Consider the following 12029-nt stretch of genomic DNA (forward strand, 5'->3'; position numbering starts at 1 on the left):
GGAGATGGACTGCTTCCTGGACTCAGCAGTGTAGTGAACATGACGGCAGCAAGCGGTTTGCTTCGAATAAAATTTACATCTGCTTTTGAAAATGAGGGTTCTGACTAGCTTGAAATAATTTATTTAATCAGTTTTACCATGAAACAGTCAAAATCAAAGATGAAAGTGAGTTTTGTGCAGATTTCCAATTGCAATGTCATCCAGAAAGGTCTGTGTTCTCTGGAAAACATTTTCAAGAGTCTTGTTATTGGTAGGTGGTAAGGTAGCTTGTCTGTGAAGATGGGCAAGCAGCAGGAATAACATATGAAAGACTTGGACTCAGGGAGGTGGTTAAGAGTTGGGGAGCAGACTTTTATTTTCCATAATAAACAAATGAAACAAAATTCAGAACCAAAGGTACTGACCTTTTAGGTAGGGTCAGGAGCTTGTAGTAGCAGATCAGTTATTCAGTTTAGCCAGACTACATTCCCATTTGTTCAGGGATAGGGAGGGTGTTTTGACACTATCCCTGCCGAATAAAACAAAGAAAATGTTTGCTAATCTTTTGAGAAACAGGATAGGGTAACAACAACACAGCAGGCTTCCGAGTTTTAGGCTGGCATTTATTAGAATTCACTTTTCTCCCAATAATGATAAATTGGATCAAAAGGTCAACCTTTCTGCAATACAATTTGCTAGAGTTTACAGTTGAATTACATCAAAGTTCCATCAGAATTACTAAATGAGGGATGATTAGTACTTAGTCAGCAGTTCACATTATCAGAAGTTATGGTTGGCAAAGGGTGCACATATACCTGTTAAAATTAGAGAAGCCAGCCACCCCACATTGAATTCCCCTCTTGTAAAATACAAAGTAATTGCATTAATCTGATTGGAATGCGACAAATTCAGTACCTGGTTTAGTATTATAAGGTGGTATTTTGAAGCTCTTGCCAGGGTTTAAATAGATGGCTTTTTAGATCTTAGAACTTTGTTAAAGTAAATAAATAAATATTTATATTTCTTGAATTGGTAAAGGAAAAACCACAGTTGAGCTTCATTGGTACTGATTCAGGTACCTGTTATACAAGGGTAGAGTCTTTTAAATATGGAAGAATTTGTCCAACCACATTGTTAGTCCCTGTAAAAACAATTTCATGACTAGAAATACTTAAGATATTACATTTTTTAAATTGTGTTGGGTTAACATTTTGCTCTGTGATTCCCTTTAGTATATACAGTACAGTAGTCCTTCAAGAAACATTGGACCTGTGAAATGTGCTTTATCTAGTCTGAGAGAATATTGTAACAGATATTGACTTACAAGTCACCCCCTGCACATTATGCTGATTTGCTTATGTCTAGCACAGTCCTCAAGCTGGATTTGTATTACTGTAGTCCCTTGACCAGTAGTGACAGTGATGCATCCATCCTCAGAAAATATCTGGCAATCAAGTTCTTTAGCATCTTTTTTTAACAGGTGGTTAGACTTTCCCTGATTCCATTAATTTAATAAAACTGGAAGAAAACAAACTTTCTTTACACCTCTGGGGATCCTGTAACCCTTAAGACATGTGTTTGTCGAATCATTCTCTTTTAATTAACCTATAAAGTGAAAAGTGACATAGTGTCTAGAGTTTTTGTTCAGGGAGTCTGTTAATAAAAAAAAAAGAAAAAAACTAGTGATGGGCACCAGTATTGATATTTTGAATGATATTGATATCGTTCTGTATTGAAAATAATTTCCATATGGCGGCATGCTTTTTATTGCTAATACTGCTACAAATGCAAACGGAGTATAATCAAGTTTATTTTATGTTAAGATACAACAAACCATGTTCGTCTCGTAGCCAAACACCACACTGTGATGTATTCCCATAAAAACAGCAGCAAGTAATTCAATGAACCAAACACTTTGTTAAAAGAAAACATGTAACTCGAAGTAGTATAAGCTCACTGTAAGACGGCCATTTTATCCATCTGCTCCTCTAATGCAGTTCCGCGTTCCTGTATGTAAAATTTCCAGTAGATGGTGCTATACTCCTTTTTAGGTATAAAGGTAAGACACAACACACACACAGGTACCAAACGCTATTTGCATGCTGTATTAAACACTATTGGCCATCGGTTTTGCATTATTTTGAGATCTACGCATGCGTCAGTGGTTCATTTTTCAATTTGTCCGTGTAATTACTTGTGCTATTATTAATGTGTTTTTTAAATGTCAAGATTCGGTATTGTAAATGAGATGTACTTTTAAAACATCAAAACACATTTCCAAAATAATACAAAATTCGGCATGACATTGTACTTAATAGTTTTTGAACTGTTGTGAGTCAGCATTGATACTCAGCATCTGAAGATTCAGTTACTTCTGGATTGGCTAGAAAATGAACAAGTCCGAAGTCTGTTAAATGAAGTATAGAAATATTTTGGTTTTGAGGTGGCTGATGAAAGAATAGTAAAACAATATAACAAGACCTGTTTTTTCTCCATGGATATTGTGAATGTTATTGTTAATGTCAATATACAGTGCCTATAGAAAGTCTACACCCCCTTTCAGAATTTTTCACATTTTGTTGCCTTATAGCCTGGAATTAAAATGCATTAAAAAAAAAAAAAAGTGGGAAGAAATCCTCATTTAAATGTATGAAACTCTTGAGACACTGACACAACAAAATGTGAAAAAAGTTCAAGGGGTTGTAGACTTTCTATAGGCACTGTATGTATATATCTTTGATATTGCAGTTGTGTTGGTGTATTTGTCTGTGTTTTGGAAAACTTCAATGTTATTGCTTTTATAGATATTGAAATACGTGCACGATATTGATACAGTTTACATATCATTGAAACTATTTTCACCACTTTTTGTAACGTGTTAAAAACACATTAGTAAAGAGGGGGGAATAAGCCTTTGTTTTGTGTTTATACAATATATTTTGGCTTTCCATTTTACTTTTATTTTTAACACAGTGAACATGTATTAAATTTGCCAAGATAAATAAAACAGCTTTTACAGTAGGCTGGATATGACAATTCAAGTGAACAATCACACCAGCTGTTCAGCTCACAAAGGCTGCCTATAAAATGAAAGCGAATATTAACTTTTGGGACATCGACACCTGGGGTTCATGTGCTGTATAACGTTAACTGCTGCAGGGACTGTTGAAAGCAAAGCCCTTTCAGCGATAATGATTCTCCTGTAGCCGGGTCAAAATCCCTCTTTTACACACAAGTTTTCGATGACTGCTCATTACTCCCAGGAGCCCATAGTTAAACAGCGACTATAGGCTTTCATTCAATAGTTAATCCAACAATATCATGTTTCTGTTTGAGACCAGCAGTTTTGGATTGCTTTTCCTTACGGTTCTGCTGGTGGTATCCTGGGTTAAAGTACATGTTGAAGGATGATTTCAAATAATGAGAAAACTGCAGTTTGCCAGCCCCCACTTGTTCTGTTAGCATTCTAAATATTTTGGGTTCACATGCATCATACTGGTTTTTATGTTCACGTGTAGCACCTGGATTTTAATATATTTTAATTGCAGCTGTTCTAATGCATTCGATTATCTGTATTATTTATTGGTAATTGTCTGTTTGTCTTTTGATATCTATGATGCAGTTGTTAATCCAAAGCTTGTGACTGAAGTTGATCATTTAGTGACCTCTTTCAAATGTAAAACTAGCAGTTTCACGGTCTTTGTGAGAAAATAGAAAACGTATTTGAACATTGGGGTATTTGAATATGAAACTACTTTTAGAATTGTAAAGCCCCTAGAGTTGCCTTGGAATAAATTCTAGATAAGGCAATTAGCAAAGAACCAAGGCAGAGGATCTGAAGGTCAGGCATCTGGCAGAAATAGAGCATGCTGATCATACACACAGAGTGTTACACAATCTAGATTTTCAAAGTTTTTTGGTTGCTAGAAAATGTTCTTTTGACATGGTATTGCCCCAAATACTGTCTTACTATTTCACACTTTGTGTAGTAACAAGACTAAAATGTAATGGTCGGAGGCCATGCCCCATTGGGAAAGTAAAGACAGAGTGAAAAGTTCACAGCAGTTTGTTTCTGTTTCAGTACTTGGGTATTATTTTTCACAGAGAGAAGTGATGAGTCACTGTTCAACAAAGACCGTCTTTGTAAGGGGCCAGGTGAATGGTTTAATTTAAATTCACTGTGCCCAATGTAATGTAGAAGGTTCTTCAGAAAAAAAAAGATAACCAGGTCCTGGAGAGAATGGTGTTTGTGGAGCTGAACCAAAACACCGGCAGTGTGTCAGAAGGCACGATTTTGAAGGAGGGACGGTCATCGGGAAAAGGAATTAAATCGAGGTCTCGTGTCAGGGTTCTCACCAGGCCTTTTCAGCCAGCAAAGTGGTTGTCGCCGCCTGGCTGGAAAAAAACGATCTGCCTGTCTTGCAGATGCTACTGTGCCTTCAACAATAAGGATTGATTGCGCTTCTAGCAGACTATATCACTTGCGCGTTGCTGAGTGATAAACATCTTGGAACGACATGAAAAGCTGTGTTACGTCTTGACACAACATTTAACCAATCAGAGAGTTGAAGGGGCTGGTTTTCTGTGTCAAGCACTTCAAGAGGCTAAAATGCTAAAAATGATTGCTAAAAAAATAACCAGTTATTTTCAAATAAAAAATAGTGACAATGAATGCAGGCGTTCAAAATAAGCCGCCGTTCGGCTCAATCCACCGCCTAATATTATATTAGCGCCAGCTACTTTATTAAAAAGATATTAAGATTATTTTTGGGTATTATTATTCAGTCCATTTTTCGTCGTATTAATGTACTGTAAGGTGATTTATATAGTACATAATAGCTATACATATGCACCAAAAAGCATATTCCTTTTGCTGTGATAGAACAATATGTACCCAGGTGCTTGTGAGAGATATTTGGGGTTCATTTATAGAGCCTGTAAGCTTTTAAGAAAAAAGGTGTGATGGGGATTTCAGCTGTTGTCAGCTGACGTACAAATTCTCAAATGCACAGGTGCTGGATTATTACACTGCGGTTTAATGCAACAGTTGTGATGGTGACAAAATGTGTGTGAGTACTGTTGTGTTAAAATGAACAGTTGCATTAAAAAAATGTAGAATAGCGAAAAACAAAAATAGGCGTGCATTACCAAAATGCCCTGAAAACTTAACATTAAAGAAAACAATTTAAATGAAGCAATAAGCTCAACAATTAAGCTAAAAAAGAAGTGAAAAGGTTACCGTTTTTTTGTGTGAACTCCAATAAACCTATGTTATCTTTCCCCAGTCAAATCATAGAGTGCCTAAATGAGCACGGTAATTTACCATGATAAAAAACAGAAAAAGAATGTAGAACATAAAGTGCAACCAGATCTAGTCAACGAAATTATTAAAAATGTTTTTGTCATATTATCTATTTAAGGTAAGGCAAGTTTATTTTTTCTGTTAAAAGTGCTCCTCGTTATAATGTTCTGCTGCAGGCTGTACAGAATTCCTGGGGAGAACCCTGCGTCTCTTACTGCTCTGAAGAACAGTAGGTGTGCTAGTCAGGTACAACTTAAGTGTGCATGTACTGTCAAGTTACTATACATATTGTGATAGAAAAAAAAAAACACCCAAGCATTTTGGAAAGTGACTGAAAACAATGCATAAAAAGTGAAAAGAAAAGAAACAATTTGCATAAGCCCTAGTTATGTTTTAATTCTGAAATCTTGAGCCTTGTAAGGGGTGATTCTAATTAAGTGTATGCTAAAAAGCTGGAATTGTGTAAAATCCTAACATTATCCCTTGACTGTAGCGTATGAAGCTATTTACATTTTCTTGTATATGTACATTTTCTCCCCATTTCAAGGGCATAAGTAAGAATATAAAATAACTCCCTCTCGATAATGCACATATAGTGAAGCAAAAATGTTACTTTCCGTGAGTTAACCTTGCATAAAGCACCATAAGGTCAACGCTATATTTGTAACATTCCTGCTCGTGGGTCATTTTAATTAGCAGTTTTTAAACTGTAAATAGCCTGGCTAAATGGTGGTCGGGACTTCAGTTTGACGCGACAGACAAGCAAACCAAGTGCGAGAAGGAGAGCAGGTCGGGCGAGGGGAAGAGGGAACGGGCTCGTCCCAGGTTCGGTTGCCGGAGCGGGACTGAAGCGAAACTGAAGCATCTTGTCTCCTGGAGAATGCTGCAGCACCTCTTGCAGCAAAAAAGTAAATTAGAAAGATAACCACGTAATAGACCTAATATTTATTTAGTTATAAAACAAATGCTGAATAAGATATCTGTATTATAAAGTGTCAGCGCAGCTTTTCTTCAGTTCAGATACTATATTAAAAGGGAGAGACAGAAACGGAAGTTAGACTGAGAAGCTGTTTACAGTTTGAACAACACCGGTACTGTGTGTACTGTTGAAATATTGCATGAATCTCTAGTATAGAGAATTGGGGGGGTATGCTGTAGGAGCGTTATATTCTGAGGCGTGTTATAATTAATAGCCTTATAGTGAGGGAGCACTGTATATCAATATCAGTGCTAACATTATAGAGGCATTCATTATTTCTTCGCTCGCTTCATTTGTTTCTTGACAAGTTCATAAATTACGAGCAGAGGCAGGTTTTGGATGTTCTGTCAAGGGAGAAAACAGACCAGAGCTTTGCTCCCTCTGCAGCAGTTAAATTTGGGTTTAATGCCATGGACAAGTATTAACCTCTTCCAGGCAGTTTTTTACAACCTGAAAGCGAAACAAAATGATCAGCTTTGACTAGCACTGTTGTAGATGAGATTGAATACACTTTGATTCTTTTTCTTCAGGTAAATGTACCCCAGAAAAACCTGAAAAACATGTGATATATATATATATATATATATATATATATATATATATATATATATATATATATATATATATATATATATATGTTTGTATTGTTTTGCAGCGTGGATGGGAACATTACATTAAACATTCCATATTAAAAACTCGTGCAGCAGGTGGCCATCTCCCAAATTAAGTGATTAATTTATTGCTAATGGGAAGATGGTCACCTGCATAAATACCTGCAGCTCTCGGCAATCCAGGTGGGGTGTACGGAGAAGAGAGAGAGGAGAAATCAAAACAAAACGAAACTAAGTATAGGACCAGGGAAGGCGAATGCCCAGCCTCGTGATTTTGTTTCTTTTTAAATATTTTATTTGTGCTCTGTGAGCAAGTGTTTATTTTTTGTTTAAATATTGTATTTATTTTTGTGTTGAAAATAAAAAGGCGCACGCCGCACCTGTGAACTGCAGTACCTGCCTGTCTGTTTTTGTTCTGCCTTCCGGCCTGATGTCACCGCATATATTTATTCCGCTAATTTATTCCAAATACTTTGTTCAATTGTATTATATTTATTTAACCAGAACAGTGACATTAATGTGACGGAGGGTCATGTAAAAAAAATATATACTACGTGCTTCCCAGCAATTCCTGTTACAGCTTAACACTAGAACCGCCGCGGTTCTAATCATACCTGAAACTGCCAACAGCAGTCATTATGACAGTTACATTTTAAACAACAAAAGTGTTAAAATGAAAAACAAACTATCGGATACAACTCAAAAGTTACATTCAGACACAGCATATCAAACATCTGCACAGCCGAAACACAGAATTTAAGTGAACAATTAAACATAAAAGGGTTTGTTTTCTGTCTTGCCACATATAAAGCACTACTTAAAAAAATTAAAAACTATAATAAAATAAGTTCAAAAGAAACTAGTGTGTAAATAGATGTAAACAGGTATATGTACAAACAAAACTGTTTTTTTTTTAATTTAAGACGAAAGTAACATGTTTTCTTTCACGTGTGCCACTCGGTGCAGCACTGAATCCAGGTTGAGCTGCAGCAGCCTGCTGCTTTGCAGTTTTCTGATCAAAATGTTTCTGCCAAGTACTGTGGCTAGCTTCAAGATGAAATCTCTCCTACTGATATTTTCCCCCTTTGCTTTCGTTGTACAAAACTAAGTATTTGATGGCTGCTAAGTCCAGTAGAGATAACAGGCTTGTATATAAGAAATAAATTAAATAAAAATTAATACTTGTATTTAGGAAAAGTGTTAAACAGGCAACCAAAGAACTTTCAGACACACACAGTAATTTTAAATTTGAAAACCTCAAACTGTCAAAATGGCTGCTGTGGTAGTTCCAGTGTTAAAGACCTGAAACCTGAATAAGATATATCAAAGCTGCAGCTCTGGAAAAAATTAAGAGACCACTGCAAAATTATCAGTTCTCTGGTTTTACTATTTATAGGTATGTGTTTGGGTAAAATGAACATTTTTGTTTTATTCTATAAACTACTGACAACATTTCTCCCAAATTCCAAATAAAAATATTGTCATTTAGAGCATTTATTTGCAGAAAATGACAACTGGTCAAAATAACAAAAAAGATGCAGTGTTGTCAGACCTCGAATAATGCAAAGAAAATAAGTTCAGATTCATTTTTAAACAACACAATACTAATGTTTTAACTTAGGAAGAGTTCAGAAATCAATATTTGGTGGAATAACCCTGATTTTCAAGCACAGCTTTCATGCATCTTGGCATACTCTCCACCAGTCATTGATGTTGGGTGACTTTATGCCACTCCTGGCGCAAAAATTCAAGCAGCTCGGCTTTGTTTGATGGCTTGTGACCATCCATCTTCCTCTTGATCACATTCCAGAGGTTTTCAATGGGGTTCAGGTCTGGAGATTGGGCTGGCCATGACAGGTTCTTGATCTGGTGGTCCTCCATCCACACCTTGATTGACCTGGCTGTGTGGCATGGAGCATTGTCCTGCTGGAAAAACCAATCCTCAGAGTTGGGGAACATTGTCAGAGCAGAAGGAAGCAAGTTTTCTTCCAGGACAACCTTGTACTTGGCTTGATTCATGCGTCCTTCACAAAGACAAATCTGCCCGATTCCAGCCTTGCTGAAGCACCCCCAGATCATCACTGATCCTCCACCACATTTCACAGTGGGTGCGAGACACTGTGGCTTGTAGGCCTCTCCAGGTCTCCATCTAACCATTAGACGACCAGGTGTTGGGCAAAGCTGAAAATTGGACTCATCAGAGAAGATGACCTTACTCCAGTCCTCTACGGTCCAATCCTTATGGTCTTTTGCAAACCTCAGCCTGGCTCTTCTTTGCTTCTCATTGATGAAGGGCTTTTTTCTAGCTTTGCACGACTTCAGCCCTGCCCCTAGGAGCCTGTTTCGAACCGTCCTCGCCGTGCACTTCACCCCAGCTGCCATTTGCCATTCTTTTTGTAGGTCACTTGATGTCATCCTACGGTTGCTGAGTGACATTCGAATGAGTTGGCGGTCATCCCGGTCAGTGGAGAGTCGTTTTCGCCCTCTGCTGGTCTGTAGCTTTGTTGTCCCCAATGTGTGCTGCTTGACCTTGTTCTTATGAACCGCCGTCTTTGAAATTTTAAGGATGGAAGCAACCTGACGCTCACTGTATCCCTCTGCCAGTAAAGCCAGAATTGAACCCTTCTTTTCCTCACTCAAAACTTTCCTTTTCAACTCTTTGGGCATGGTCAATAGTTATTTTTTGATTCCAATTACTTTTGAGGTACTACTAGCACTGTTTTGCCATCCAGCTGGTCCTATTGCAAGAGGATAGTGATGACCACAGGAGTGGTTTTTATACTTTTCCTCGTTAAATAAGATTTGGTTCAGGTGATCCCCTAATCAGTACCTCATTCAGTAGAATGAGGTGTGCCTGTGTTGGAATTCAACAGACACTGGAATGGAATGACTGCCATACATGTAGAGATGCTGATTTAAGAAAAATTTGCAGTGGTCTCTTAATAGAACGGTCTCGACGCACACCACACATATTACATGAACACTTAGTGATGTTGTGAATTGTGTTCACCTTAACACAATTGAACCACACCTAAAACTTCCACTAACCAATGTGAACTTGATTGGATTAAACTTGATATATAGATATATATATATATATCTATATAATAGATATATATATATATATATATATACATAAATGTATGGCTTTTCCATGCATGCGTGCCTGTTATACCAGATTCCTGCAGCGCGGGAATCCACAAAGGATCTGGTTCGCTTGCTTCCCAAACAACCACCTCCAGTGCGTAAACCAGCGTCAAACTGACGCTCTAGGCCTCAGCGGTCTTAAAGACTGGCACAACTGGCTGTGGCGTCTGCCAGAGGTGAGGTTCAGAACTGGCCCCGGCTGCCTGCTATGGAGGTTCCGCTGCCTGGTGCAGAGACAGTGTCTCCACATCAGTGTTTTGGAGCTGCAGGCAGTTTACCTAGTCTTGCAGAATTTGTTGCAGGAGGCTCAAGGGACGTGCTTGTCCGTACAGACAACACAACAGTGGTGGCTTACATCAACCACCAGGGTGGCTTCAGCTAGGCCAGTCTCCATCGTGTGGCCCGCAAGCTTTTGTTGGGGGCACATGAGAACCTCTCACTACGGGCAGTACATCTGCCTGGGGTGACATGCCTACTCTCAAGGAGAGTCCTTGGTGCCTCAGAGTGGAGGCTTCACTCTGTGAAGGTGATGAGCCTCATTTAGGAGAGGTTTGGGAGAGCAGAGATAGATCTCTTTGCCACCCAGGAAACAACCCACTTTCCCCTCTGGTTCTCCAAAAATGGAGGAAGGGACCCGCTGCCAATAGATGCCTTGGCACACTAGTGGCTGAAGTAACTGGTGTATGCCTTCCCACCACTCGCCCTGCTCCCGCTGTGTCTGGAGAAAATCAGGTAGGACCAAGCCAAGGTGCTTCTAGTAGCCCCTTATTGGCCCAGGAGACTGGCTTTCAATCCTGATGCAGCTCCTGAGCGGCCAGCTGTGGAGACTGCCCAAGCTCCGGAATCAGTCAGGCGTGGGGGACCTTATGGCATCCTGACCCATCAAGCCTGCAGCTGTGGGTCTGGCCCCTGAATGGCTGCATTGAGCCATCTGGGGCTTTCTAATAAGGTCTTGCCATGAGAATACCAGAGCACCGTCCACGCGTTCCCAGTATGGGTACAAGTGGGGTGTTTTTTAGACGTGGTGTCTGCCTCGTGGGTTTGACACCACAATCTATCCCATGGCAGTTATATTACAGTTTTTGCAGAACCTTTTTGACGAGGTGAAATTCCCCTCCACATTTTAAGGTCTATCTGGCAGCCATTTCAGCTTGCCAGGTCAAAATTGGAGCTCACTTCTTAGCAGGCAATTTTTGAAAGGGCCATGACGGCTTCGACCGCCTATGAAGGACATTGTTCCTCGTTGGAGGTTAAACGTGGTGCTTAATGCAGTCATGAAGCCTTCATTTGATCCCATGCATTCAGCTGAGCTGAAATATTTATTGCTCGAAGTGGCTTTTTTGCGTGCTATCACCTCTGCAAACCGGGTGAGCGAGATACAGGCATTCTCTATAGCGAAAGCCTGCTTAAGAGGGCAAAACTAATCTTACACTCTGTACCAATCCTGCCTTTTTGCCGAAGACGATCTCAGCATTCCATGTCAACCAGTCTGTGGAATTGGAGGCTTTCCATCCAGCTTTCCAGTCTGATAGGGAGCGACGGCTCCATATGCTCTACCCAGTGTGGGCCCTGGCATACTACATTGACAGGATGAAAAGTTGGAGACAGTCCAAACAATTTGTCTGCTATGGAGCGTAGTCCCATGGCCAAGCCCCATCCAAGCAAGGCTGTCAGGACTGCCTATGAACTGGCCAACTTGCCCCCTCCTGAAAAGCTCACTGCCCATTCCACCAGGGGCATGGCAACTTCATGAGCTTTATTCCAGGCTGCATTTGTCAAGGATATTTGCAATGCAGCAGTGTGGGCTACTCACCATGCCTTTGCTAGGCTCTATAGACTTAATGTTGTGGATCTTCAAAACCCTTGTAGTATTCCAGTAATTCTGCAATCATGCCCTTGCAACAGCTTTGGTACACTTACCCATACTGTAATGGTTAAATTTCATACTTGATTCCCTGAATTAGAAATGTAACCATTAACCTTCAGGGTCGCTGTGTCCGTGATTGCAGCT

General features: G+C 39.4%; 1 protein-coding gene across 2 annotated transcripts in view; it reads left to right on the forward strand.

Moving 5' to 3' along the window:
• LOC121314713 (oxysterol-binding protein-related protein 10-like) overlaps positions 1-12029 on the forward strand; it is a 125155-nt gene that overhangs the window by 51372 nt on the left and 61754 nt on the right. The gene's annotated exons all lie outside the window — the stretch shown is intronic.

Source organism: Polyodon spathula, chromosome 4, assembly GCF_017654505.1.
Source record: "Polyodon spathula isolate WHYD16114869_AA chromosome 4, ASM1765450v1, whole genome shotgun sequence".
Classification (NCBI taxonomy): domain Eukaryota; kingdom Metazoa; phylum Chordata; class Actinopteri; order Acipenseriformes; family Polyodontidae; genus Polyodon; species Polyodon spathula.